Here is a 22,992-nt window from a genome sequence, read left to right as displayed (position 1 = left end):
CTGATTAGCGACGACGACAACCAAAGGGTGGGATACAAAACTGAGCGTAGATAAGAGTTTCCCAGTATTAGTTACCTTCACACTTCAACAGAGCTGTGACAAGGCGAGTGCAGTAAGCTCTGGAAAGCCAGTATGAAGCGCACTTGAAGTAGTCCTGAAGAAATGGATTATAAATTTTGCCGGCCAGAATGGAGCTACGAGCGTTCTGAGTTACTGAATACCGGTGCACTATGGGAGCAAGAGCATTTGACAGTAAAATGACGCGATATCCGTGTAGCACACGACATTTATTATCCCTGCATACGCAGACGTGACGTTCTCTCGGAAATGGAATCCGAAAACGGGTTTAAAAAAGTCTTGCTTCCGCCCGGGATCGAACCGGGGACCTTCCGCGTGTAAAGCAGACGTGATAACCGCTACACCACGGAAACGACGGCTCTGCTGCTGTGCTACCTGGAAACCCGTAGTAGCAACAGATTTTTCCTGCGTAAGCAAGGGCATCGGCTACCAACTCCGTCCGATTCTAGAAGATGCTATAGTAGAAGACATCGATAAAAACAATCAAACCGCAACAGCCAGGGAGAACGCTGGGTGAGCAGCAGCTCTGCATGGTGATACCAAGAACGGAGGCGTCAGTCATGTGCAGCGCTTAGCCGTAACGAACAGGCTCGTTGGTCTAGGGGTATGATTCCTGCTTCGGGTGCAGGAGGTTCCGGGTTCAAATCCCGGACGAGCCCTTGCGTTTTGTGCAAACGTGTGGCAACTACCGGCATGCCGGCGGCTGTTCCGCATTTTCCCAGCCCTCCAGGTAAGCACAAAAACCAAGTGGCCGATTCTGAAAGAGTTTCATGTATCATTTGAGCCATCTGCACCCTGGTGGTGGGACGTTTGAAATTGATTTAAATGGTCACAGGAGAGATTGTAGCAAGTGTCTTGTTGAGTGCGACGAAAAAGTGTTTCCGCCCGCAATCGAACTGGGGACCTTCTGCGTGTTAGGCAGACGTGATAACCGCTACACCACGGAAACTGCTACGCTCTGAGCTCCACATCTGACACAACTTGTAGGACGATCGCAACTTTGGCGTAAAAATCACTTTGCGGAAACGCACAATGCAGGTATTTCTCATTTGTATGCAACAATCGACAGCACCGTTGCCTGTCTGAATGCCATCACGAATAAGAGCCCAACAAGTCGTCGGAATTGCTCGCGGCCGAGTCCTCAGTAGCATCAGCTACTCTTGCTTTCCGTACGAGGTACCGTCAATTCGCGCAGTCGCTATTGCAAATGATGTCATCAAAAGCAATCACTTCGTTAGCAGCAGGGAGCCTGGGCTCAGCGGTAGCTCTACATGGAGGCCCCGACAGACCACCGCTGGCGCGCCGAAGAAGCAAACCACGTGTAAATCACACAGTATTTTAGTGATGATCCGGAAACGCAAATGTAGAATAAGTAGAACATTATATAAAATTTGTTGTGTGGTCGAGCGGTACCCACTCCTCGCTCTTCCCAGATTATCGTTGCTGCACGGAATGATTGTTAAGGCAGCTACGGCTTCAGAGTTCGTCTTCTCGAAGTTTTGCTTTCGCAGTACATCTCGCAATCTTTTCGTTATGAGTCGTCCGTTTCGGTTTCCCGATGTAGTTTTGCTCACAGCTCTCGACTTCTCTTAACCCCGAGCCACCACTAGCCGAAAATTCCGCACTGCAATCTGGTCAATCTGCAGAGCTCGATGAGAGCATCGCGGTCGTTCCTGAGCTGATGAAACGGCCGAATCTGTAGTTGTTCCCAGATCTCTCCCACAACAACGGCCTCCCGGACGCATGGATTACAGGAGTACGCCACTACTCCCAGCCAGACAAATGCATTTGAAAGCAGAATAACATGACCTACACGCAACTCCTATTTTTGTGTCTGACCTACTTTTAATGATACTGTGGTCTATTTACTTACTACTATCGCTGCTGGACGAAGCAGACCGGGTGAAAGCCACAGGGCATTCTTGTAACGAACAGGTAATGGAAATTTAGGTAAAACAATATCAAAAAAAGTTGTGTGGTGGAGCGACACACTTCCTAGATGATCGTTGCTGCACGGAATAATTCTTACGGCACCGACGCCTTCAGGAGTCGTCTTCTGGAGGTTTTGCTTGCAGTCTACTCCGCAATCTTTTCGTTATGAGTTGGTGTTTCGGATTCCCGATGTTCTTTTGTTTATTGCATTTGCCTTCCCTTGACACTGAGAAACCACATGACGAAAGTGAAACACCACCGTCTGTTCATCTGCAGAGCGCGATGAAATTATTCACTCTATATTCATTGCCTTTAATATTCTTCCCAACAGTGGTGAGCGCTGCCTTCAGAAAGCGGTATTCTTTCTGATTTACATGAAAGTTCCTCGGAGCTGGACTGCTTGGGATGACCTTCATCGCTACCAGCAGTTGGCTCGTTGGTCTAGGGGTATGATTCCTGCTTTGGGTGCAGGAGGTCCCGGGTTCAAATCCCGGACGAGCCCTGCCGTTTTGACCGTGCGGAAGAGTAGGTGGAGCTCACCCACGTTTGCAGCTCTGCAATGAAGAACAAATGCCTGCCGCAGCACGCTTTGTGTAGCACTACGGTCATGAAGGGACCGTTCGGTATGGCAAGAATCTGACACCAGTAAATTACATAGGTCGATTGCTGTAGAAGAGCCGACAGTAATCTTGCATGCAACGGAAAAGAAAGGTTGTCTTTGCAGGACATGTGCACCGTGAGTGGAGACGAAGCTCAATCGTGGAGCAGTCTACCTTCATCTGATTAGCGACGACGACAACCAAAGGGTGGGATACAAAACTGAGCGTAGATAAGAGTTTCCCAGTATTAGTTACCTTCACACTTCAACAGAGCTGTGACAAGGCGAGTGCAGTAAGCTCTGGAAAGCCAGTATGAAGCGCACTTGAAGTAGTCCTGAAGAAATGGATTATAAATTTTGCCGGCCAGAATGGAGCTACGAGCGTTCTGAGTTACTGAATACCGGTGCACTATGGGAGCAAGAGCATTTGACAGTAAAATGACGCGATATCCGTGTAGCACACGACATTTATTATCCCTGCATACGCAGACGTGACGTTCTCTCGGAAATGGAATCCGAAAACGGGTTTAAAAAAGTCTTGCTTCCGCCCGGGATCGAACCGGGGACCTTCCGCGTGTAAAGCAGACGTGATAACCGCTACACCACGGAAACGACGGCTCTGCTGCTGTGCTACCTGGAAACCCGTAGTAGCAACAGATTTTTCCTGCTTAAGCAAGGGCATCGGCTACCAACTCCGTCCGATTCTAGAAGATGCTATAGTAGAAGACATCGATAAAAACAATCAAACCGCAACAGCCAGGGAGAACGCTGGGTGAGCAGCAGCTCTGCATGGTGATACCAAGAACGGAGGCGTCAGTCATGTGCAGCGCTTAGCCGTAACGAACAGGCTCGTTGGTCTAGGGGTATGATTCCTGCTTCGGGTGCAGGAGGTCCCGGGTTCAAATCCCGGACGAGCCCTTGCGTTTTGTGCAAACGTGTGGCAACTACCGGCATGCCGGCGGCTGTTCCGCATTTTCCCAGCCCTCCAGGTAAGCACAAAAACCAAGTGGCCGATTCTGAAAGAGTTTCATGTATCATTTGAGCCATCTGCACCCTGGTGGTGGGACGTTTGAAATTGATTTAAATGGTCACAGTAGAGATTGTAGCAAGTGTCTTGTTGAGTGCGACGAAAAAGTGTTTCCGCCCGCAATCGAACTGGGGACCTTCTGCGTGTTAGGCAGACGTGATAACCGCTACACCACGGAAACTGCTACGCTCTGAGCTCCACATCTGACACAACTTGTAGGACGATCGCAACTTTGGCGTAAAAATCACTTTGCGGAAACGCACAATGCAGGTATTTCTCATTTGTATGCAACAATCGACAGCACCGTTGCCTGTCTGAATGCCATCACGAATAAGAGCCCAACAAGTCGTCGGAATTGCTCGCGGCCGAGTCCTCAGTAGCATCAGCTACTCTTGCTTTCCGTACGAGGTACCGTCAATTCGCGCAGTCGCTATTGCAAATGATGTCATCAAAAGCAATCACTTCGTTAGCAGCAGGGAGCCTGGGCTCAGCGGTAGCTCTACACGGAGGCCCCGACAGACCACCGCTGGCGCGCCGAAGAAGCAAACCACGTGTAAATCACACAGTATTTTAGTGATGATCTGGAAACGCAAATGTAGAATAAGTAGAACATTATATAAAATTTGTTGTGTGGTCGAGCGGTACCCACTCCTCGCTCTTCCCAGATTATCGTTGCTGCACGGAATGATTGTTAAGGCAGCCACGGCTTCAGAGTTCGTCTTCTCGATGTTTTGCTTTCGCAGTACATCTCGCAATCTTTTCGTTATGAGTCGTCCGTTTCGGTTTCCCGATGTAGTTTTGCTCACAGCTCTCGACTTCTCTTAACCCCGAGCCACCACTAGCCGAAAATTCCGCACTGCAATCTGGTCAATCTGCAGAGCTCGATGAGAGCATCGCGGTCGTTCCTGAGCTGATGAAACGGCCGAATCTGTAGTTGTTCCCAGATCTCTCCCACAACAACGGCCTCCCGGACGCATGGATTACAGGAGTACGCCACTACTCCCAGCCAGACAAATGCATTTGAAAGCAGAATAACATGACCTACACGCAACTCCTATTTTTGTGTCTGACCTACTTTTAATGATACTGTGGTCTATTTACTTACTACTATCGCTGCTGGACGAAGCAGACCGGGTGAAAGCCACAGGGCATTCTTGTAACGAACAGGTAATGGAAATTTAGGTAAAACAATATCAAAAAAAGTTGTGTGGTGGAGCGACACACTTCCTAGATGATCGTTGCTGCACGGAATAATTCTTACGGCACCGACGCCTTCAGGAGTCGTCTTCTGGAGGTTTTGCTTGCAGTCTACTCCGCAATCTTTTCGTTATGAGTTGGTGTTTCGGATTCCCGATGTTCTTTTGTTTATTGCATTTGCCTTCCCTTGACACTGAGAAACCACATGACGAAAGTGAAACACCACCGTCTGTTCATCTGCAGAGCGCGATGAAATTATTCACTCTATATTCATTGCCTTTAATATTCTTCCCAACAGTGGTGAGCGCTGCCTTCAGAAAGCGGTATTCTTTCTGATTTACATGAAAGTTCCTCGGAGCTGGACTGCTTGGGATGACCTTCATCGCTACCAGCAGTTGGCTCGTTGGTCTAGGGGTATGATTCCTGCTTTGGGTGCAGGAGGTCCCGGGTTCAAATCCCGGACGAGCCCTGCCGTTTTGACCGTGCGGAAGAGTAGGTGGAGCTCACCCACGTTTGCAGCTCTGCAATGAAGAACAAATGCCTGCCGCAGCACGCTTTGTGTAGCACTACGGTCATGAAGGGACCGTTCGGTATGGCAAGAATCTGACACCAGTAAATTACATAGGTCGATTGCTGTAGAAGAGCCGACAGTAATCTTGCATGCAACGGAAAAGAAAGGTTGTCTTTGCAGGACATGTGCACCGTGAGTGGAGACGAAGCTCAATCGTGGAGCAGTCTACCTTCATCTGATTAGCGACGACGACAACCAAAGGGTGGGATACAAAACTGAGCGTAGATAAGAGTTTCCCAGTATTAGTTACCTTCACACTTCAACAGAGCTGTGACAAGGCGAGTGCAGTAAGCTCTGGAAAGCCAGTATGAAGCGCACTTGAAGTAGTCCTGAAGAAATGGATTATAAATTTTGCCGGCCAGAATGGAGCTACGAGCGTTCTGAGTTACTGAATACCGGTGCACTATGGGAGCAAGAGCATTTGACAGTAAAATGACGCGATATCCGTGTAGCACACGACATTTATTATCCCTGCATACGCAGACGTGACGTTCTCTCGGAAATGGAATCCGAAAACGGGTTTAAAAAAGTCTTGCTTCCGCCCGGGATCGAACCGGGGACCTTCCGCGTGTAAAGCAGACGTGATAACCGCTACACCACGGAAACGACGGCTCTGCTGCTGTGCTACCTGGAAACCCGTAGTAGCAACAGATTTTTCCTGCTTAAGCAAGGGCATCGGCTACCAACTCCGTCCGATTCTAGAAGATGCTATAGTAGAAGACATCGATAAAAACAATCAAACCGCAACAGCCAGGGAGAACGCTGGGTGAGCAGCAGCTCTGCATGGTGATACCAAGAACGGAGGCGTCAGTCATGTGCAGCGCTTAGCCGTAACGAACAGGCTCGTTGGTCTAGGGGTATGATTCCTGCTTCGGGTGCAGGAGGTCCCGGGTTCAAATCCCGGACGAGCCCTTGCGTTTTGTGCAAACGTGTGGCAACTACCGGCATGCCGGCGGCTGTTCCGCATTTTCCCAGCCCTCCAGGTAAGCACAAAAACCAAGTGGCCGATTCTGAAAGAGTTTCATGTATCATTTGAGCCATCTGCACCCTGGTGGTGGGACGTTTGAAATTGATTTAAATGGTCACAGTAGAGATTGTAGCAAGTGTCTTGTTGAGTGCGACGAAAAAGTGTTTCCGCCCGCAATCGAACTGGGGACCTTCTGCGTGTTAGGCAGACGTGATAACCGCTACACCACGGAAACTGCTACGCTCTGAGCTCCACATCTGACACAACTTGTAGGACGATCGCAACTTTGGCGTAAAAATCACTTTGCGGAAACGCACAATGCAGGTATTTCTCATTTGTATGCAACAATCGACAGCACCGTTGCCTGTCTGAATGCCATCACGAATAAGAGCCCAACAAGTCGTCGGAATTGCTCGCGGCCGAGTCCTCAGTAGCATCAGCTACTCTTGCTTTCCGTACGAGGTACCGTCAATTCGCGCAGTCGCTATTGCAAATGATGTCATCAAAAGCAATCACTTCGTTAGCAGCAGGGAGCCTGGGCTCAGCGGTAGCTCTACACGGAGGCCCCGACAGACCACCGCTGGCGCGCCGAAGAAGCAAACCACGTGTAAATCACACAGTATTTTAGTGATGATCTGGAAACGCAAATGTAGAATAAGTAGAACATTATATAAAATTTGTTGTGTGGTCGAGCGGTACCCACTCCTCGCTCTTCCCAGATTATCGTTGCTGCACGGAATGATTGTTAAGGCAGCCACGGCTTCAGAGTTCGTCTTCTCGATGTTTTGCTTTCGCAGTACATCTCGCAATCTTTTCGTTATGAGTCGTCCGTTTCGGTTTCCCGATGTAGTTTTGCTCACAGCTCTCGACTTCTCTTAACCCCGAGCCACCACTAGCCGAAAATTCCGCACTGCAATCTGGTCAATCTGCAGAGCTCGATGAGAGCATCGCGGTCGTTCCTGAGCTGATGAAACGGCCGAATCTGTAGTTGTTCCCGGATCTCTCCCACAACAACGGCCTCCCGGACGCATGGATTACAGGAGTACGCCACTACTCCCAGCCAGACAAATGCATTTGAAAGCAGAATAACATGACCTACACGCAACTCCTATTTTTGTGTCTGACCTACTTTTAATGATACTGTGGTCTATTTACTTACTACTATCGCTGCTGGACGAAGCAGACCGGGTGAAAGCCACACGGCATTCTTGTAACGAACAGGTAATGGAAATTTAGGTAAAACAATATCAAAAAAAGTTGTGTGGTGGAGCGACACACTTCCTAGATGATCGTTGCTGCACGGAATAATTCTTACGGCACCGACGCCTTCAGGAGTCGTCTTCTGGAGGTTTTGCTTGCAGTCTATTCCGCAATCTTTTCGTTATGAGTTGGTGTTTCGGATTCCCGATGTTCTTTTGTTTATTGCATTTGCCTTCCCTTGACACTGAGAAACCACATGACGAAAGTGAAACACCACCGTCTGTTCATCTGCAGAGCGCGATGGAATTATTCACTCTATATTCATTGCCTTTAATATTCTTCCCAACAGTGGTGAGCGCTGCCTTCAGAAAGCGGTATTCTTTCTGATTTACATGAAAGTTCCTCGGAGCTGGACTGCTTGGGATGACCTTCATCGCTACCAGCAGTTGGCTCGTTGGTCTAGGGGTATGATTCCTGCTTTGGGTGCAGGAGGTCCCGGGTTCAAATCCCGGACGAGCCCTGCCGTTTTGACCGTGCGGAAGAGTAGGTGGAGCTCACCCACGTTTGCAGCTCTGCAATGAAGAACAAATGCCTGCCGCAGCACGCTTTGTGTAGCACTACGGTCATGAAGGGACCGTTCGGTATGGCAAGAATCTGACACCAGTAAATTACATAGGTCGATTGCTGTAGAAGAGCCGACAGTAATCTTGCATGCAACGGAAAAGAAAGGTTGTCTTTGCAGGACATGTGCACCGTGAGTGGAGACGAAGCTCAATCGTGGAGCAGTCTGCCTTCATCTGATTAGCGACGACGACAACCAAAGGGTGGGATACAAGACTGAGCGTAGATAAGAGTTTCCCAGTATTAGTTACCTTCACACTTCAACAGAGCTGTGACAAGGCGAGTGCAGTAAGCTCTGGAAAGCCAGTATGAAGCGCACTTGAAGTAGTCCTGAAGAAATGGATTATAAATTTTGCCGGCCAGAATGGAGCTACGAGCGTTCTGAGTTACTGAATACCGGTGCACTATGGGAGCAAGAGCATTTGACAGTAAAATGACGCGATATCCGTGTAGCACACGACATTTATTATCCCTGCATACGCAGACGTGACGTTCTCTCGGAAATGGAATCCGAAAACGGGTTCAAAAAAGTCTTGCTTCCGCCCGGGATCGAACCGGGGACCTTCTGCGTGTAAAGCAGATGTGATAACCGCTACACCACGGAAACGACGGCTCTGCTGCTGTGCTACCTGGAAACCCGTAGTAGCAACAGATTTTTCCTGCGTAAGCAAGGGCATCGGCTACCAACTCCGTCCGATTCTAGAAGATGCTATAGTAGAAGACATCGATAAAAACAATCAAACCGCAACAGCCAGGGAGAACGCTGGGTGAGCAGCAGCTCTGCATGGTGATACCAAGAACGGAGGCGTCAGTCATGTGCAGCGCTTAGCAGTAACGAACAGGCTCGTTGGTCTAGGGGTATGATTCCTGCTTCGGGTGCAGGAGGTCCCGGGTTCAAATCCCGGACGAGCCCTTGCGTTTTGTGCAAACGTGTGGCAACTACCGGCATGCCGGCGGCTGTTCCGCATTTTCCCAGCCCTCCAGGTAAGCACAAAAACCAAGTGGCCGATTCTGAAAGAGTTTCATGTATCATTTGAGCCATCTGCACCCTGGTGGTGGGACGTTTGAAATTGATTTAAATGGTCACAGTAGAGATTGTAGCAAGTGTCTTGTTGAGTGCGACGAAAAAGTGTTTCCGCCCGCAATCGAACTGGGGACCTTCTGCGTGTTAGGCAGACGTGATAACCGCTACACCACGGAAACTGCTACGCTCTGAGCTCCACATCTGACACAACTTGTAGGACGATCGCAACTTTGGCGTAAAAATCACTTTGCGGAAACGCACAATGCAGGTATTTCTCATTTGTATGCAACAATCGACAGCACCGTTGCCTGTCTGAATGCCATCACGAATAAGAGCCCAACAAGTCGTCGGAATTGCTCGCGGCCGAGTCCTCAGTAGCATCAGCTACTCTTGCTTTCCGTACGAGGTACCGTCAATTCGCGCAGTCGCTATTGCAAATGATGTCATCAAAAGCAATCACTTCGTTAGCAGCAGGGAGCCTGGGCTCAGCGGTAGCTCTACATGGAGGCCCCGACAGACCACCGCTGGCGCGCCGAAGAAGCAAACCACGTGTAAATCACACAGTATTTTAGTGATGATCCGGAAACGCAAATGTAGAATAAGTAGAACATTATATAAAATTTGTTGTGTGGTCGAGCGGTACCCACTCCTCGCTCTTCCCAGATTATCGTTGCTGCACGGAATGATTGTTAAGGCAGCTACGGCTTCAGAGTTCGTCTTCTCGAAGTTTTGCTTTCGCAGTACATCTCGCAATCTTTTCGTTATGAGTCGTCCGTTTCGGTTTCCCGATGTAGTTTTGCTCACAGCTCTCGACTTCTCTTAACCCCGAGCCACCACTAGCCGAAAATTCCGCACTGCAATCTGGTCAATCTGCAGAGCTCGATGAGAGCATCGCGGTCGTTCCTGAGCTGATGAAACGGCCGAATCTGTAGTTGTTCCCAGATCTCTCCCACAACAACGGCCTCCCGGACGCATGGATTACAGGAGTACGCCACTACTCCCAGCCAGACAAATGCATTTGAAAGCAGAATAACATGACCTACACGCAACTCCTATTTTTGTGTCTGACCTACTTTTAATGATACTGTGGTCTATTTACTTACTACTATCGCTGCTGGACGAAGCAGACCGGGTGAAAGCCACACGGCATTCTTGTAACGAACAGGTAATGGAAATTTAGGTAAAACAATATCAAAAAAAGTTGTGTGGTGGAGCGACACACTTCCTAGATGATCGTTGCTGCACGGAATAATTCTTACGGCACCGACGCCTTCAGGAGTCGTCTTCTGGAGGTTTTGCTTGCAGTCTACTCCGCAATCTTTTCGTTATGAGTTGGTGTTTCGGATTCCCGATGTTCTTTTGTTTATTGCATTTGCCTTCCCTTGACACTGAGAAACCACATGACGAAAGTGAAACACCACCGTCTGTTCATCTGCAGAGCGCGATGAAATTATTCACTCTATATTCATTGCCTTTAATATTCTTCCCAACAGTGGTGAGCGCTGCCTTCAGAAAGCGGTATTCTTTCTGATTTACATGAAAGTTCCTCGGAGCTGGACTGCTTGGGATGACCTTCATCGCTACCAGCAGTTGGCTCGTTGGTCTAGGGGTATGATTCCTGCTTTGGGTGCAGGAGGTCCCGGGTTCAAATCCCGGACGAGCCCTGCCGTTTTGACCGTGCGGAAGAGTAGGTGGAGCTCACCCACGTTTGCAGCTCTGCAATGAAGAACAAATGCCTGCCGCAGCACGCTTTGTGTAGCACTACGGTCATGAAGGGACCGTTCGGTATGGCAAGAATCTGACACCAGTAAATTACATAGGTCGATTGCTGTAGAAGAGCCGACAGTAATCTTGCATGCAACGGAAAAGAAAGGTTGTCTTTGCAGGACATGTGCACCGTGAGTGGAGACGAAGCTCAATCGTGGAGCAGTCTACCTTCATCTGATTAGCGACGACGACAACCAAAGGGTGGGATACAAAACTGAGCGTAGATAAGAGTTTCCCAGTATTAGTTACCTTCACACTTCAACAGAGCTGTGACAAGGCGAGTGCAGTAAGCTCTGGAAAGCCAGTATGAAGCGCACTTGAAGTAGTCCTGAAGAAATGGATTATAAATTTTGCCGGCCAGAATGGAGCTACGAGCGTTCTGAGTTACTGAATACCGGTGCACTATGGGAGCAAGAGCATTTGACAGTAAAATGACGCGATATCCGTGTAGCACACGACATTTATTATCCCTGCATACGCAGACGTGACGTTCTCTCGGAAATGGAATCCGAAAACGGGTTTAAAAAGGTCTTGCTTCCGCGCAAGATCGAACCGGGGACCTTCCGCGTGTAAAGCAGACGTGATAACCGCTACACCACGGAAACGACGGCTCTGCTGCTGTGCTACCTGGAAACCCGTAGTAGCAACAGATTTTTCCTGCGTAAGCAAGGGCATCGGCTACCAACTCCGTCCGATTCTAGAAGATGCTATAGTAGAAGACATCGATAAAAACAATCAAACCGCAACAGCCAGGGAGAACGCTGGGTGAGCAGCAGCTCTGCATGGTGATACCAAGAACGGAGGCGTCAGTCATGTGCAGCGCTTAGCCGTAACGAACAGGCTCGTTGGTCTAGGGGTATGATTCCTGCTTCGGGTGCAGGAGGTCCCGGGTTCAAATCCCGGACGAGCCCTTGCGTTTTGTGCAAACGTGTGGCAACTACCGGCATGCCGGCGGCTGTTCCGCATTTTCCCAGCCCTCCAGGTAAGCACAAAAACCAAGTGGCCGATTCTGAAAGAGTTTCATGTATCATTTGAGCCATCTGCACCCTGGTGGTGGGACGTTTGAAATTGATTTAAATGGTCACAGTAGAGATTGTAGCAAGTGTCTTGTTGAGTGCGACGAAAAAGTGTTTCCGCCCGCAATCGAACTGGGGACCTTCTGCGTGTTAGGCAGACGTGATAACCGCTACACCACGGAAACTGCTACGCTCTGAGCTCCACATCTGACACAACTTGTAGGACGATCGCAACTTTGGCGTAAAAATCACTTTGCGGAAACGCACAATACAGGTATTTCTCATTTGTATGCAACAATCGACAGCACCGTTGCCTGTCTGAATGCCATCACGAATAAGAGCCCAACAAGTCGTCGGAATTGCTCGCGGCCGAGTCCTCAGTAGCATCAGCTACTCTTGCTTTCCGTACGAGGTACCGTCAATTCGCGCAGTCGCTATTGCAAATGATGTCATCAAAAGCAATCACTTCGTTAGCAGCAGGGAGCCTGGGCTCAGCGGTAGCTCTACACGGAGGCCCCGACAGACCACCGCTGGCGCGCCGAAGAAGCAAACCACGTGTAAATCACACAGTATTTTAGTGATGATCTGGAAACGCAAATGTAGAATAAGTAGAACATTATATAAAATTTGTTGTGTGGTCGAGCGGTACCCACTCCTCGCTCTTCCCAGATTATCGTTGCTGCACGGAATGATTGTTAAGGCAGCCACGGCTTCAGAGTTCGTCTTCTCGATGTTTTGCTTTCGCAGTACATCTCGCAATCTTTTCGTTATGAGTCGTCCGTTTCGGTTTCCCGATGTAGTTTTGCTCACAGCTCTCGACTTCTCTTAACCCCGAGCCACCACTAGCCGAAAATTCCGCACTGCAATCTGGTCAATCTGCAGAGCTCGATGAGAGCATCGCGGTCGTTCCTGAGCTGATGAAACGGCCGAATCTGTAGTTGTTCCCGGATCTCTCCCACAACAACGGCCTCCCGGACGCATGGATTACAGGAGTACGCCACTACTCCCAGCCAGACAAATGCATTTGAAAGCAGAATAACATGACCTACACGCAACTCCTATTTTTGTGTCTGACCTACTTTTAATGATACTGTGGTCTATTTACTTACTACTATCGCTGCTGGACGAAGCAGACCGGGTGAAAGCCACACGGCATTCTTGTAACGAACAGGTAATGGAAATTTAGGTAAAACAATATCAAAAAAAGTTGTGTGGTGGAGCGACACACTTCCTAGATGATCGTTGCTGCACGGAATAATTCTTACGGCACCGACGCCTTCAGGAGTCGTCTTCTGGAGGTTTTGCTTGCAGTCTATTCCGCAATCTTTTCGTTATGAGTTGGTGTTTCGGATTCCCGATGTTCTTTTGTTTATTGCATTTGCCTTCCCTTGACACTGAGAAACCACATGACGAAAGTGAAACACCACCGTCTGTTCATCTGCAGAGCGCGATGGAATTATTCACTCTATATTCATTGCCTTTAATATTCTTCCCAACAGTGGTGAGCGCTGCCTTCAGAAAGCGGTATTCTTTCTGATTTACATGAAAGTTCCTCGGAGCTGGACTGCTTGGGATGACCTTCATCGCTACCAGCAGTTGGCTCGTTGGTCTAGGGGTATGATTCCTGCTTTGGGTGCAGGAGGTCCCGGGTTCAAATCCCGGACGAGCCCTGCCGTTTTGACCGTGCGGAAGAGTAGGTGGAGCTCACCCACGTTTGCAGCTCTGCAATGAAGAACAAATGCCTGCCGCAGCACGCTTTGTGTAGCACTACGGTCATGAAGGGACCGTTCGGTATGGCAAGAATCTGACACCAGTAAATTACATAGGTCGATTGCTGTAGAAGAGCCGACAGTAATCTTGCATGCAACGGAAAAGAAAGGTTGTCTTTGCAGGACATGTGCACCGTGAGTGGAGACGAAGCTCAATCGTGGAGCAGTCTGCCTTCATCTGATTAGCGACGACGACAACCAAAGGGTGGGATACAAGACTGAGCGTAGATAAGAGTTTCCCAGTATTAGTTACCTTCACACTTCAACAGAGCTGTGACAAGGCGAGTGCAGTAAGCTCTGGAAAGCCAGTATGAAGCGCACTTGAAGTAGTCCTGAAGAAATGGATTATAAATTTTGCCGGCCAGAATGGAGCTACGAGCGTTCTGAGTTACTGAATACCGGTGCACTATGGGAGCAAGAGCATTTGACAGTAAAATGACGCGATATCCGTGTAGCACACGACATTTATTATCCCTGCATACGCAGACGTGACGTTCTCTCGGAAATGGAATCCGAAAACGGGTTCAAAAAAGTCTTGCTTCCGCCCGGGATCGAACCGGGGACCTTCTGCGTGTAAAGCAGATGTGATAACCGCTACACCACGGAAACGACGGCTCTGCTGTTGTGCTACCTGGAAACCCGTAGTAGCAACAGATTTTTCCTGCGTAAGCAAGGGCATCGGCTACCAACTCCGTCCGATTCTAGAAGATGCTATAGTAGAAGACATCGATAAAAACAATCAAACCGCAACAGCCAGGGAGAACGCTGGGTGAGCAGCAGCTCTGCATGGTGATACCAAGAACGGAGGCGTCAGTCATGTGCAGCGCTTAGCAGTAACGAACAGGCTCGTTGGTCTAGGGGTATGATTCCTGCTTCGGGTGCAGGAGGTCCCGGGTTCAAATCCCGGACGAGCCCTTGCGTTTTGTGCAAACGTGTGGCAACTACCGGCATGCCGGCGGCTGTTCCGCATTTTCCCAGCCCTCCAGGTAAGCACAAAAACCAAGTGGCCGATTCTGAAAGAGTTTCATGTATCATTTGAGCCATCTGCACCCTGGTGGTGGGACGTTTGAAATTGATTTAAATGGTCACAGTAGAGATTGTAGCAAGTGTCTTGTTGAGTGCGACGAAAAAGTGTTTCCGCCCGCAATCGAACTGGGGACCTTCTGCGTGTTAGGCAGACGTGATAACCGCTACACCACGGAAACTGCTACGCTCTGAGCTCCACATCTGACACAACTTGTAGGACGATCGCAACTTTGGCGTAAAAATCACTTTGCGGAAACGCACAATGCAGGTATTTCTCATTTGTATGCAACAATCGACAGCACCGTTGCCTGTCTGAATGCCATCACGAATAGGAGCCCAACAAGTCGTCGGAATTGCTCGCGGCCGAGTCCTCAGTAGCATCAGCTACTCTTGCTTTCCGTACGAGGTACCGTCAATTCGCGCAGTCGCTATTGCAAATGATGTCATCAAAAGCAATCACTTCGTTAGCAGCAGGGAGCCTGGGCTCAGCGGTAGCTCTACACGGAGGCCCCGACAGACCACCGCTGGCGCGCCGAAGAAGCAAACCACGTGTAAATCACACAGTATTTTAGTGATGATCTGGAAACGCAAATGTAGAATAAGTAGAACATTATATAAAATTTGTTGTGTGGTCGAGCGGTACCCACTCCTCGCTCTTCCCAGATTATCGTTGCTGCACGGAATGATTGTTAAGGCAGCCACGGCTTCAGAGTTCGTCTTCTCGATGTTTTGCTTTCGCAGTACATCTCGCAATCTTTTCGTTATGAGTCGTCCGTTTCGGTTTCCCGATGTAGTTTTGCTCACAGCTCTCGACTTCTCTTAACCCCGAGCCACCACTAGCCGAAAATTCCGCACTGCAATCTGGTCAATCTGCAGAGCTCGATGAGAGCATCGCGGTCGTTCCTGAGCTGATGAAACGGCCGAATCTGTAGTTGTTCCCGGATCTCTCCCACAACAACGGCCTCCCGGACGCATGGATTACAGGAGTACGCCACTACTCCCAGCCAGACAAATGCATTTGAAAGCAGAATAACATGACCTACACGCAACTCCTATTTTTGTGTCTGACCTACTTTTAATGATACTGTGGTCTATTTACTTACTACTATCGCTGCTGGACGAAGCAGACCGGGTGAAAGCCACACGGCATTCTTGTAACGAACAGGTAATGGAAATTTAGGTAAAACAATATCAAAAAAAGTTGTGTGGTGGAGCGACACACTTCCTAGATGATCGTTGCTGCACGGAATAATTCTTACGGCACCGACGCCTTCAGGAGTCGTCTTCTGGAGGTTTTGCTTGCAGTCTATTCCGCAATCTTTTCGTTATGAGTTGGTGTTTCGGATTCCCGATGTTCTTTTGTTTATTGCATTTGCCTTCCCTTGACACTGAGAAACCACATGACGAAAGTGAAACACCACCGTCTGTTCATCTGCAGAGCGCGATGGAATTATTCACTCTATATTCATTGCCTTTAATATTCTTCCCAACAGTGGTGAGCGCTGCCTTCAGAAAGCGGTATTCTTTCTGATTTACATGAAAGTTCCTCGGAGCTGGACTGCTTGGGATGACCTTCATCGCTACCAGCAGTTGGCTCGTTGGTCTAGGGGTATGATTCCTGCTTTGGGTGCAGGAGGTCCCGGGTTCAAATCCCGGACGAGCCCTGCCGTTTTGACCGTGCGGAAGAGTAGGTGGAGCTCACCCACGTTTGCAGCTCTGCAATGAAGAACAAATGCCTGCCGCAGCACGCTTTGTGTAGCACTACGGTCATGAAGGGACCGTTCGGTATGGCAAGAATCTGACACCAGTAAATTACATAGGTCGATTGCTGTAGAAGAGCCGACAGTAATCTTGCATGCAACGGAAAAGAAAGGTTGTCTTTGCAGGACATGTGCACCGTGAGTGGAGACGAAGCTCAATCGTGGAGCAGTCTGCCTTCATCTGATTAGCGACGACGACAACCAAAGGGTGGGATACAAGACTGAGCGTAGATAAGAGTTTCCCAGTATTAGTTACCTTCACACTTCAACAGAGCTGTGACAAGGCGAGTGCAGTAAGCTCTGGAAAGCCAGTATGAAGCGCACTTGAAGTAGTCCTGAAGAAATGGATTATAAATTTTGCCGGCCAGAATGGAGCTACGAGCGTTCTGAGTTACTGAATACCGGTGCACTATGGGAGCAAGAGCATTTGACAGTAAAATGACGCGATATCCGTGTAGCACACGACATTTATTATCCCTGCATACGCAGACGTGACGTTCTCTCGGAAATGGAATCCGAAAACGGGTTCAAAAAAGTCTTGCTTCCGCCCGGGATCGAACCGGGGACCTTCTGCGTGTAAAGCAGATGTGATAACCGCTACACCACGGAAACGACGGCTCTGCTGTTGTGCTACCTGGAAACCCGTAGTAGCAACAGATTTTTCCTGCGTAAGCAAGGGCATCGGCTACCAACTCCGTCCGATTCTAGAAGATGCTATAGTAGAAGACATCGATAAAAACAATCAAACCGCAACAGCCAGGGAGAACGCTGGGTGAGCAGCAGCTCTGCATGGTGATACCAAGAACGGAGGCGTCAGTCATGTGCAGCGCTTAGCAGTAACGAACAGGCTCGTTGGTCTAGGGGTATGATTCCTGCTTCGGGTGCAGGAGGTCCCGGGTTCAAATCCCGGACGAGCCCTTGCGTTTTGTGCAAACGTGTGGCAACTACCGGCATGCCGGCGGCTGTTCCGCATTTTCCCAGCCCTCCAGGTAAGCACAAAAACCAAGTGGCCGATTCTGAAAGAGTTTCATGTATCATTTGAGCCATCTGCACCCTGGTGGTGGGACGTTTGAAATTGATTTAAATGGTCACAGTAGAGATTGTAGCAAGTGTCTTGTTGAGTGCGACGAAAAAGTGTTTCCGCCCGCAATCGAACTGGGGACCTTCTGCGTGTTAGGCAGACGTGATAACCGCTACACCACGGAAACTGCTACGCTCTGAGCTCCACATCTGACACAACTTGTAGGACGATCGCAACTTTGGCGTAAAAATCACTTTGCGGAAACGCACAATGCAGGTATTTCTCATTTGTATGCAACAATCGACAGCACCGTTGCCTGTCTGAATGCCATCACGAATAGGAGCCCAACAAGTCGTCGGAATTGCTCGCGGCCGAGTCCTCAGTAGCATCAGCTACTCTTGCTTTCCGTACGAGGTACCGTCAATTCGCGCAGTCGCTATTGCAAATGATGTCATCAAAAGCAATCACTTCGTTAGCAGCAGGGAGCCTGGGCTCAGCGGTAGCTCTACACGGAGGCCCCGACAGACCACCGCTGGCGCGCCGAAGAAGCAAACCACGTGTAAATCACACAGTATTTTAGTGATGATCTGGAAACGCAAATGTAGAATAAGTAGAACATTATATAAAATTTGTTGTGTGGTCGAGCGGTACCCACTCCTCGCTCTTCCCAGATTATCGTTGCTGCACGGAATGATTGTTAAGGCAGCCACGGCTTCAGAGTTCGTCTTCTCGATGTTTTGCTTTCGCAGTACATCTCGCAATCTTTTCGTTATGAGTCGTCCGTTTCGGTTTCCCGATGTAGTTTTGCTCACAGCTCTCGACTTCTCTTAACCCCGAGCCACCACTAGCCGAAAATACCGCACTGCAATCTGGTCAATCTGCAGAGCTCGATGAGAGCATCGCGGTCGTTCCTGAGCTGATGAAACGGCCGAATCTGTAGTTGTTCCCGGATCTCTCCCACAACAACGGCCTCCCGGACGCATGGATTACAGGAGTACGCCACTACTCCCAGCCAGACAAATGCATTTGAAAGCAGAATAACATGACCTACACGCAACTCCTATTTTTGTGTCTGACCTACTTTTAATGATACTGTGGTCTATTTACTTACTACTATCGCTGCTGGACGAAGCAGACCGGGTGAAAGCCACACGGCATTCTTGTAACGAACAGGTAATGGAAATTTAGGTAAAACAATATCAAAAAAAGTTGTGTGGTGGAGCGACACACTTCCTAGATGATCGTTGCTGCACGGAATAATTCTTACGGCACCGACGCCTTCAGGAGTCGTCTTCTGGAGGTTTTGCTTGCAGTCTATTCCGCAATCTTTTCGTTATGAGTTGGTGTTTCGGATTCCCGATGTTCTTTTGTTTATTGCATTTGCCTTCCCTTGACACTGAGAAACCACATGACGAAAGTGAAACACCACCGTCTGTTCATCTGCAGAGCGCGATGGAATTATTCACTCTATATTCATTGCCTTTAATATTCTTCCCAACAGTGGTGAGCGCTGCCTTCAGAAAGCGGTATTCTTTCTGATTTACATGAAAGTTCCTCGGAGCTGGACTGCTTGGGATGACCTTCATCGCTACCAGCAGTTGGCTCGTTGGTCTAGGGGTATGATTCCTGCTTTGGGTGCAGGAGGTCCCGGGTTCAAATCCCGGACGAGCCCTGCCGTTTTGACCGTGCGGAAGAGTAGGTGGAGCTCACCCACGTTTGCAGCTCTGCAATGAAGAACAAATGCCTGCCGCAGCACGCTTTGTGTAGCACTACGGTCATGAAGGGACCGTTCGGTATGGCAAGAATCTGACACCAGTAAATTACATAGGTCGATTGCTGTAGAAGAGCCGACAGTAATCTTGCATGCAACGGAAAAGAAAGGTTGTCTTTGCAGGACATGTGCACCGTGAGTGGAGACGAAGCTCAATCGTGGAGCAGTCTGCCTTCATCTGATTAGCGACGACGACAACCAAAGGGTGGGATACAAGACTGAGCGTAGATAAGAGTTTCCCAGTATTAGTTACCTTCACACTTCAACAGAGCTGTGACAAGGCGAGTGCAGTAAGCTCTGGAAAGCCAGTATGAAGCGCACTTGAAGTAGTCCTGAAGAAATGGATTATAAATTTTGCCGGCCAGAATGGAGCTACGAGCGTTCTGAGTTACTGAATACCGGTGCACTATGGGAGCAAGAGCATTTGACAGTAAAATGACGCGATATCCGTGTAGCACACGACATTTATTATCCCTGCATACGCAGACGTGACGTTCTCTCGGAAATGGAATCCGAAAACGGGTTCAAAAAAGTCTTGCTTCCGCCCGGGATCGAACCGGGGACCTTCTGCGTGTAAAGCAGATGTGATAACCGCTACACCACGGAAACGACGGCTCTGCTGCTGTGCTACCTGGAAACCCGTAGTAGCAACAGATTTTTCCTGCGTAAGCAAGGGCATCGGCTACCAACTCCGTCCGATTCTAGAAGATGCTATAGTAGAAGACATCGATAAAAACAATCAAACCGCAACAGCCAGGGAGAACGCTGGGTGAGCAGCAGCTCTGCATGGTGATACCAAGAACGGAGGCGTCAGTCATGTGCAGCGCTTAGCAGTAACGAACAGGCTCGTTGGTCTAGGGGTATGATTCCTGCTTCGGGTGCAGGAGGTCCCGGGTTCAAATCCCGGACGAGCCCTTGCGTTTTGTGCAAACGTGTGGCAACTACCGGCATGCCGGCGGCTGTTCCGCATTTTCCCAGCCCTCCAGGTAAGCACAAAAACCAAGTGGCCGATTCTGAAAGAGTTTCATGTATCATTTGAGCCATCTGCACCCTGGTGGTGGGACGTTTGAAATTGATTTAAATGGTCACAGTAGAGATTGTAGCAAGTGTCTTGTTGAGTGCGACGAAAAAGTGTTTCCGCCCGCAATCGAACTGGGGACCTTCTGCGTGTTAGGCAGACGTGATAACCGCTACACCACGGAAACTGCTACGCTCTGAGCTCCACATCTGACACAACTTGTAGGACGATCGCAACTTTGGCGTAAAAATCACTTTGCGGAAACGCACAATGCAGGTATTTCTCATTTGTATGCAACAATCGACAGCACCGTTGCCTGTCTGAATGCCATCACGAATAAGAGCCCAACAAGTCGTCGGAATTGCTCGCGGCCGAGTCCTCAGTAGCATCAGCTACTCTTGCTTTCCGTACGAGGTACCGTCAATTCGCGCAGTCGCTATTGCAAATGATGTCATCAAAAGCAATCACTTCGTTAGCAGCAGGGAGCCTGGGCTCAGCGGTAGCTCTACATGGAGGCCCCGACAGACCACCGCTGGCGCGCCGAAGAAGCAAACCACGTGTAAATCACACAGTATTTTAGTGATGATCCGGAAACGCAAATGTAGAATAAGTAGAACATTATATAAAATTTGTTGTGTGGTCGAGCGGTACCCACTCCTCGCTCTTCCCAGATTCAGCGGTAGCTCTACATGGAGGCCCCGACAGACCACCGCTGGCGCGCCGAAGAAGCAAACCACGTGTAAATCACACAGTATTTTAGTGATGATCCGGAAACGCAAATGTAGAATAAGTAGAACATTATATAAAATTTGTTGTGTGGTCGAGCGGTACCCACTCCTCGCTCTTCCCAGATTATCGTTGCTGCACGGAATGATTGTTAAGGCAGCTACGGCTTCAGAGTTCGTCTTCTCGAAGTTTTGCTTTCGCAGTACATCTCGCAATCTTTTCGTTATGAGTCGTCCGTTTCGGTTTCCCGATGTAGTTTTGCTCACAGCTCTCGACTTCTCTTAACCCCGAGCCACCACTAGCCGAAAATTCCGCACTGCAATCTGGTCAATCTGCAGAGCTCGATGAGAGCATCGCGGTCGTTCCTGAGCTGATGAAACGGCCGAATCTGTAGTTGTTCCCAGATCTCTCCCACAACAACGGCCTCCCGGACGCATGGATTACAGGAGTACGCCACTACTCCCAGCCAGACAAATGCATTTGAAAGCAGAATAACATGACCTACACGCAACTCCTATTTTTGTGTCTGACCTACTTTTAATGATACTGTGGTCTATTTACTTACTACTATCGCTGCTGGACGAAGCAGACCGGGTGAAAGCCACAGGGCATTCTTGTAACGAACAGGTAATGGAAATTTAGGTAAAACAATATCAAAAAAAGTTGTGTGGTGGAGCGACACACTTCCTAGATGATCGTTGCTGCACGGAATAATTCTTACGGCACCGACGCCTTCAGGAGTCGTCTTCTGGAGGTTTTGCTTGCAGTCTACTCCGCAATCTTTTCGTTATGATATGGTGTTTCGGATTCCCGATGTTCTTTTGTTTATTGCATTTGCCTTCCCTTTACACTGAGAAACCACATGACGAAAGTGAAACACCACCGTCTGTTCATCTGCAGAGCGCGATGAAATTATTCACTCTATATTCATTGCCTTTAATATTCTTCCCAACAGTGGTGAGCGCTGCCTTCAGAAAGCGGTATTCTTTCTGATTTACATGAAAGTTCCTCGGAGCTGGACTGCTTGGGATGACCTTCATCGCTACCAGCAGTTGGCTCGTTGGTCTAGGGGTATGATTCCTGCTTTGGGTGCAGGAGGTCCCGGGTTCAAATCCCGGACGAGCCCTGCCGTTTTGACCGTGCGGAAGAGTAGGTGGAGCTCACCCACGTTTGCAGCTCTGCAATGAAGAACAAATGCCTGCCGCAGCACGCTTTGTGTAGCACTACGGTCATGAAGGGACCGTTCGGTATGGCAAGAATCTGACACCAGTAAATTACATAGGTCGATTGCTGTAGAAGAGCCGACAGTAATCTTGCATGCAACGGAAAAGAAAGGTTGTCTTTGCAGGACATGTGCACCGTGAGTGGAGACGAAGCTCAATCGTGGAGCAGTCTACCTTCATCTGATTAGCGACGACGACAACCAAAGGGTGGGATACAAAACTGAGCGTAGATAAGAGTTTCCCAGTATTAGTTACCTTCACACTTCAACAGAGCTGTGACAAGGCGAGTGCAGTAAGCTCTGGAAAGCCAGTATGAAGCGCACTTGAAGTAGTCCTGAAGAAATGGATTATAAATTTTGCCGGCCAGAATGGAGCTACGAGCGTTCTGAGTTACTGAATACCGGTGCACTATGGGAGCAAGAGCATTTGACAGTAAAATGACGCGATATCCGTGTAGCACACGACATTTATTATCCCTGCATACGCAGACGTGACGTTCTCTCGGAAATGGAATCCGAAAACGGGTTTAAAAAAGTCTTGCTTCCGCCCGGGATCGAACCGGGGACCTTCCGCGTGTAAACAGACGTGATAACCGCTACACCACGGAAACGACGGCTCTGCTGCTGTGCTACCTGGAAACCCGTAGTAGCAACAGATTTTTCCTGCGTAAGCAAGGGCAT

At 49.1% G+C, this 22,992-nt stretch overlaps 31 non-coding genes across 31 annotated transcripts; 16 read left to right on the top strand and 15 right to left on the bottom strand.

Annotated features, from left to right (window-relative positions):
- Positions 1–358: 358 nt before the first annotated feature.
- On the bottom strand, positions 359–431 carry Trnav-uac (transfer RNA valine (anticodon UAC)). Its single transcript has one exon. It is a non-coding gene; the product is annotated as a tRNA-Val (tRNA).
- A 234-nt stretch (positions 432–665) lies between these two features.
- On the top strand, positions 666–737 carry Trnap-cgg (transfer RNA proline (anticodon CGG)). The gene has a single exon. It is a non-coding gene; the product is annotated as a tRNA-Pro (tRNA).
- A 217-nt stretch (positions 738–954) lies between these two features.
- Trnav-aac (transfer RNA valine (anticodon AAC)) lies at positions 955–1,027 on the bottom strand. Its single transcript has one exon. It is a non-coding gene; the product is annotated as a tRNA-Val (tRNA).
- A 1,413-nt stretch (positions 1,028–2,440) lies between these two features.
- On the top strand, positions 2,441–2,512 carry Trnap-ugg (transfer RNA proline (anticodon UGG)). The gene has a single exon. It is a non-coding gene; the product is annotated as a tRNA-Pro (tRNA).
- A 635-nt stretch (positions 2,513–3,147) lies between these two features.
- On the bottom strand, positions 3,148–3,220 carry Trnav-uac (transfer RNA valine (anticodon UAC)). Its single transcript has one exon. It is a non-coding gene; the product is annotated as a tRNA-Val (tRNA).
- Positions 3,221–3,454: 234 nt separating this feature from the next.
- Trnap-cgg (transfer RNA proline (anticodon CGG)) lies at positions 3,455–3,526 on the top strand. Its single transcript has one exon. It is a non-coding gene; the product is annotated as a tRNA-Pro (tRNA).
- Positions 3,527–3,743: 217 nt separating this feature from the next.
- Trnav-aac (transfer RNA valine (anticodon AAC)) lies at positions 3,744–3,816 on the bottom strand. Its single transcript has one exon. It is a non-coding gene; the product is annotated as a tRNA-Val (tRNA).
- A 1,413-nt stretch (positions 3,817–5,229) lies between these two features.
- Positions 5,230–5,301, top strand: Trnap-ugg (transfer RNA proline (anticodon UGG)). The gene has a single exon. It is a non-coding gene; the product is annotated as a tRNA-Pro (tRNA).
- A 635-nt stretch (positions 5,302–5,936) lies between these two features.
- Trnav-uac (transfer RNA valine (anticodon UAC)) lies at positions 5,937–6,009 on the bottom strand. The gene has a single exon. It is a non-coding gene; the product is annotated as a tRNA-Val (tRNA).
- A 234-nt stretch (positions 6,010–6,243) lies between these two features.
- Trnap-cgg (transfer RNA proline (anticodon CGG)) lies at positions 6,244–6,315 on the top strand. The gene has a single exon. It is a non-coding gene; the product is annotated as a tRNA-Pro (tRNA).
- A 217-nt stretch (positions 6,316–6,532) lies between these two features.
- Trnav-aac (transfer RNA valine (anticodon AAC)) lies at positions 6,533–6,605 on the bottom strand. Its single transcript has one exon. It is a non-coding gene; the product is annotated as a tRNA-Val (tRNA).
- A 1,413-nt stretch (positions 6,606–8,018) lies between these two features.
- Trnap-ugg (transfer RNA proline (anticodon UGG)) lies at positions 8,019–8,090 on the top strand. Its single transcript has one exon. It is a non-coding gene; the product is annotated as a tRNA-Pro (tRNA).
- Positions 8,091–8,725: 635 nt separating this feature from the next.
- On the bottom strand, positions 8,726–8,798 carry Trnav-uac (transfer RNA valine (anticodon UAC)). The gene has a single exon. It is a non-coding gene; the product is annotated as a tRNA-Val (tRNA).
- Positions 8,799–9,032: 234 nt separating this feature from the next.
- Positions 9,033–9,104, top strand: Trnap-cgg (transfer RNA proline (anticodon CGG)). The gene has a single exon. It is a non-coding gene; the product is annotated as a tRNA-Pro (tRNA).
- A 217-nt stretch (positions 9,105–9,321) lies between these two features.
- Trnav-aac (transfer RNA valine (anticodon AAC)) lies at positions 9,322–9,394 on the bottom strand. The gene has a single exon. It is a non-coding gene; the product is annotated as a tRNA-Val (tRNA).
- Positions 9,395–10,807: 1,413 nt separating this feature from the next.
- Positions 10,808–10,879, top strand: Trnap-ugg (transfer RNA proline (anticodon UGG)). The gene has a single exon. It is a non-coding gene; the product is annotated as a tRNA-Pro (tRNA).
- A 942-nt stretch (positions 10,880–11,821) lies between these two features.
- Trnap-cgg (transfer RNA proline (anticodon CGG)) lies at positions 11,822–11,893 on the top strand. The gene has a single exon. It is a non-coding gene; the product is annotated as a tRNA-Pro (tRNA).
- Positions 11,894–12,110: 217 nt separating this feature from the next.
- On the bottom strand, positions 12,111–12,183 carry Trnav-aac (transfer RNA valine (anticodon AAC)). The gene has a single exon. It is a non-coding gene; the product is annotated as a tRNA-Val (tRNA).
- Positions 12,184–13,596: 1,413 nt separating this feature from the next.
- Trnap-ugg (transfer RNA proline (anticodon UGG)) lies at positions 13,597–13,668 on the top strand. The gene has a single exon. It is a non-coding gene; the product is annotated as a tRNA-Pro (tRNA).
- Positions 13,669–14,303: 635 nt separating this feature from the next.
- Trnav-uac (transfer RNA valine (anticodon UAC)) lies at positions 14,304–14,376 on the bottom strand. Its single transcript has one exon. It is a non-coding gene; the product is annotated as a tRNA-Val (tRNA).
- Positions 14,377–14,610: 234 nt separating this feature from the next.
- On the top strand, positions 14,611–14,682 carry Trnap-cgg (transfer RNA proline (anticodon CGG)). The gene has a single exon. It is a non-coding gene; the product is annotated as a tRNA-Pro (tRNA).
- Positions 14,683–14,899: 217 nt separating this feature from the next.
- On the bottom strand, positions 14,900–14,972 carry Trnav-aac (transfer RNA valine (anticodon AAC)). The gene has a single exon. It is a non-coding gene; the product is annotated as a tRNA-Val (tRNA).
- Positions 14,973–16,385: 1,413 nt separating this feature from the next.
- Positions 16,386–16,457, top strand: Trnap-ugg (transfer RNA proline (anticodon UGG)). The gene has a single exon. It is a non-coding gene; the product is annotated as a tRNA-Pro (tRNA).
- Positions 16,458–17,092: 635 nt separating this feature from the next.
- On the bottom strand, positions 17,093–17,165 carry Trnav-uac (transfer RNA valine (anticodon UAC)). Its single transcript has one exon. It is a non-coding gene; the product is annotated as a tRNA-Val (tRNA).
- Positions 17,166–17,399: 234 nt separating this feature from the next.
- Positions 17,400–17,471, top strand: Trnap-cgg (transfer RNA proline (anticodon CGG)). Its single transcript has one exon. It is a non-coding gene; the product is annotated as a tRNA-Pro (tRNA).
- A 217-nt stretch (positions 17,472–17,688) lies between these two features.
- Trnav-aac (transfer RNA valine (anticodon AAC)) lies at positions 17,689–17,761 on the bottom strand. The gene has a single exon. It is a non-coding gene; the product is annotated as a tRNA-Val (tRNA).
- Positions 17,762–19,174: 1,413 nt separating this feature from the next.
- On the top strand, positions 19,175–19,246 carry Trnap-ugg (transfer RNA proline (anticodon UGG)). Its single transcript has one exon. It is a non-coding gene; the product is annotated as a tRNA-Pro (tRNA).
- Positions 19,247–19,881: 635 nt separating this feature from the next.
- On the bottom strand, positions 19,882–19,954 carry Trnav-uac (transfer RNA valine (anticodon UAC)). The gene has a single exon. It is a non-coding gene; the product is annotated as a tRNA-Val (tRNA).
- Positions 19,955–20,188: 234 nt separating this feature from the next.
- On the top strand, positions 20,189–20,260 carry Trnap-cgg (transfer RNA proline (anticodon CGG)). The gene has a single exon. It is a non-coding gene; the product is annotated as a tRNA-Pro (tRNA).
- A 217-nt stretch (positions 20,261–20,477) lies between these two features.
- On the bottom strand, positions 20,478–20,550 carry Trnav-aac (transfer RNA valine (anticodon AAC)). The gene has a single exon. It is a non-coding gene; the product is annotated as a tRNA-Val (tRNA).
- Positions 20,551–22,143: 1,593 nt separating this feature from the next.
- Positions 22,144–22,215, top strand: Trnap-ugg (transfer RNA proline (anticodon UGG)). The gene has a single exon. It is a non-coding gene; the product is annotated as a tRNA-Pro (tRNA).
- Positions 22,216–22,992: the final 777 nt, after the last annotated feature.

Source organism: Schistocerca nitens, chromosome 2, assembly GCF_023898315.1.
Source record: "Schistocerca nitens isolate TAMUIC-IGC-003100 chromosome 2, iqSchNite1.1, whole genome shotgun sequence".
NCBI lineage: Eukaryota > Metazoa > Arthropoda > Insecta > Orthoptera > Acrididae > Schistocerca > Schistocerca nitens.
This window is presented reverse-complemented; position numbering and strand designations above follow the sequence as displayed.